This window comes from Aplidium turbinatum, chromosome 5, assembly GCF_918807975.1.
Source record: "Aplidium turbinatum chromosome 5, kaAplTurb1.1, whole genome shotgun sequence".
Lineage (NCBI taxonomy): Eukaryota > Metazoa > Chordata > Ascidiacea > Aplousobranchia > Polyclinidae > Aplidium > Aplidium turbinatum.
Window position 1 is genome coordinate 21,747,328 of NC_137476.1, and position 3,730 is coordinate 21,751,057.

A 3,730-nucleotide genomic window follows, 5' to 3' on the forward strand; every position below is an offset into this window, starting at 1 on the left:
TTATAGTTCTAGGTGGAGATTGCTTAAAGTTATTCCAATGCGATGTCCAGCCACACTGTCCCAGTGGTTGATTAAAACGTCTGTTTTCGATTTTCTGTGAGCATGGGGTTGCTTATTTTATGTTTGTAAATGTCATGTAAACACTAGTGTGCGTTTCACCGTTATTGTGTTTCACGAGCAGTGTTCTCTTTATGCAAGTTTTTGTTGGCAAAATATGTCTGTGTGCCAACTCAATTTATAATAAATTGGCAAAATATTATATATAAATTGAAAGACTTTTTCTGATTGTATTATGAAAATATTTAGCTTAGTAGCCTACTGCAAAATGTTTTTTTTTTTTAAAGAAATATGGAACGCTTCACGATTTTGCGTGTCATCATTGCGCAGGGACCATGCTAATGTTCTCTGTATCGTTCCAATTTTAGTACATGTACTGCCGAAGCAAGTACTGCAAAATGTTGTTAATCAACAAATTCTTGCCATGCTGATAAGCACCGCAAGTGACAGTTGTCTTAGAAAGACGGTTTTATAGACTCTCACAAAAAGGATGAAAAACCAACTCATTGCTTTTTTAGAGGGAAGCCGGAAGACTGTTCATGAATTACGATAGAATTACGATTTTTCGGTGATTTCCACAAGCGTTTGTTTCATGGTGCCTGGTTTCTTTCTCCCTGTTAATAATCATTCGTTATCTCCGCTTGCAGCAGATTGTGCATCAACATGGGTTACTTGACAGGGTTCCATGTGATTTTATGAGCCGTACTGCTTCCATGCTGGCTCAAGGCAGATTGGAAGAGGGTGCACCAGATTATTACCCGATTTATCTTCACTGCGTTATGTAAGAAAGAACACAATCGGTACGCTTTTTAAAGTCTTTGGTATGACCCGACCTGGAATCGAACCCAAGGCTGTGTTATTGGAGTTATTTTTGTGGATAACTCCCTGTTATTGAAGCCTATTTTTTGCTGATATGTTTGCAGGTCACTATTGTTGCCTGTATTGCGATGTGTCAAACATTTCCTTGTTTACTGAAATTGTTAATTGCAAGATATCTTTTGTGAAGCGAAGTGACAACACCACTCTTGCTTGGCAACGAATATTCTGATGATACCACTCGCCTCGCTATAAGTGCGCAAAACAAGTGGCCTCGTTTATTAAGCATTGTTAGAAAAGTCAAAAGTGTTGTAAAAGGAGCTTGGCCTGGCAGTAGCGTTGTTCGATTAATTTTGTTGCTGCGGTATTCTAACATACATATGAACAACATGTAACGCTAGGTACTGGGTACGAAATGCGTTCTTTTCTAGCATAAGAGTCAACTTAACTAAAATTTTATTAGTGCGGCCCGCGACAGCTCTCCTTAGTGCCAAAGTGGCCCGCATCCAAAAAAGGTTGATGACCCCTGCCTTAGGGTATTTCGGGCCCTGTGCGGAATATGCTTTGCGGGCCCCAATGACAATGATCCAATTCAGCAGCGTAGCTAGGTATTTAGAAAGGGAAGGGGGTGGTTTGGCGGTAGGCGGACAAAGCTGCAGTGATCGCCGATGGCGACACCCTGCGGCGGGTGGTCTGGGGGGGCCTCTCCCAGAAAATTTTGAAACATTACTTTGAATTTAGGGCATTCTGAGAGCATGTTCAACAAAAATTTGGGTATGAATAATTGAATATTACTGTAAAATGGTGCTGTCCGGTGGCATAGCAAAAGGATAAGATCATGCTTTTTTTTTTTGCATTTTTCGGAAATAAAGCTATGTCTCTATGTTGAGTCTGGATGCAACCTATTTTGTCCCTTGAAAAATTCGTACCCTGAAATCGGAGAAACAAAATCAAATTTCGACCTAATTGTCCCCTGAAAAGATCGAGAGAAATTTTGAAATGTTTGCCGCAACTCCGATCAGCGACTTCGGCTCTGTTGTTGTTTTTCTCAATCTTTTCAGGGTAGGCTACGAAGTGTTCAGGGACGAAATAGGTTGCACCCGTCGAGGATTTATGTTTTCTTGTTAATTCCTTTGTTGAATTTTTCCATTGGAAATGACAAAATTACTGCATTTTCTGAGTAAATTGCGGGCCCCCTAATTTGCGGACCCTGTGCGATCGCACGGTTTGCACACCCCAAAGACCGGCACTGATTGACAGAGTGAAGTTTCCGATTGTTGAAGTGTTGCCGAGAAATTATTTCATCCGTTAGATGCCGCTGAAACGGAGAACCATCCTTAATGTGCAAGCCTGTTTACTGTTTTTTAATGAAAACCTTGCAAAGGCAATTTTCAACTTTTTTCTCAAACACCAAAAAATGTGTTTTTAGTGTGTGCTGCGGCCAAATTTATTTTAAAGTTGCGTGTATAAACTAGGTTATATAAATATTGCATAAAATAGCCTACAATTTCAATTGAGTTTTCAATGCTATTTTGCTATATAGTTTTTATATTTACATTAAATATAGCCTAGTTAGCTTACTACTTTCTAAAACCTCTACACTACAGCCTGTTTTACCCTAAAAGGGGGATCATCAGAAGATCCTTATTTTATTTTAATAAGCCACTTTAATCGCCACTAGTGGCGAAAAGGCATTTTGCTGCTTATTTCAGGCAACCTATACCCATCTTTTAAAACTTCTCAATATGACTTGAAATAAATCTCAGATTATTTTCTCAGGATCTCAACAGTTTTAAACCATCCATGCAATTTTCTCATTTTGTATCTCTTAAAGTATGAGCTTACAATTTAAGCAGCAATATGCGAAATACAAACACATCTTTATTCAAAGAAAAATAATTTCGAAACGATAACTTAAATTAAAGAGCAATTACTGCACCCCCCGGAAGGCTACTGAATAATTCGCTTAAAGTACTAAGGCCTGGCTCATAAGGTCGGTTTTTGATCAATCGTGGACATAATTGATGATACCTTTTGTGTGAACTTATAGTTCCGAAAAACTTTTCAATCTTTGTCTTTAAAATTTCTAGCTAAAGTAGGCTACTCAGACTCAGTCACTACCTTTTTGGTAAAAATAAAATTGCATTTAAATCGCCATAAAATTATTTTACTTGTGACCTTTGGAAAGTGAAATTGATTGAGCAAAGTTCATTTGAACAGAAGTAGTATGTCTGTATTTTATTTAGATTGTAATAACTATATTTGATTTAATTATATGTATATTTTTATTTACTTTTTTCTGAATCCGCATGGTCACACTGAGCCGGTTTCCTGCAATTTTTATTTTTTCTGAATCTTTTATGACATCACAACCAAGTTTTTGAATGCAAGACTCTTAAAAGTAAAAACTTCGGGAAACTTGTCACTTTTTGAATTTCTTTTGTGTTAAATCGCCCTTGCTGCTCTTGCAAGTGTTAGTAGGTTTATTTTACATTCAACGAAGTAAAATTTTTATTTTTTTGCTTTCTTTTCTAGGTTTGGTGGCTGTGCATTTTTAAGATTATGTTTTTCAAACACTGTTTTATTGATGCATATTTTAAACCTTTTGGTTTTGTCATCTTTTCCTTTTGTTGGTGTAAAATTCGTGTGTTTACTTCATCGTTCTTTACATGTTCGCGCCAGCAATGAAAAATAAAATTGAATTGAATTGACCGATGTCTTCGATAAAAGCAACAACAAACTTGGCAAATTTGATGTCACTTTACTGTTAACTGTGTTGTAACTGTTGTCATTATCTTTTAAAGACGTCATAATCCGCCTATTTCTGTTTAAATTTTTTTCTGCCTTGATGCATTTT

The 3,730-nt window shown here is 36.9% G+C and overlaps 1 non-coding gene across 1 annotated transcript; it reads right to left on the reverse strand.

The window, feature by feature from the left end:
- Nucleotides 1-342: 342 nt before the first annotated feature.
- On the reverse strand, nucleotides 343-449 carry LOC145771427 (U6 spliceosomal RNA). Its single transcript, XR_014289217.1, has one exon. It is a non-coding gene; the product is annotated as a U6 spliceosomal RNA (small nuclear RNA).
- Nucleotides 450-3,730: the final 3,281 nt, after the last annotated feature.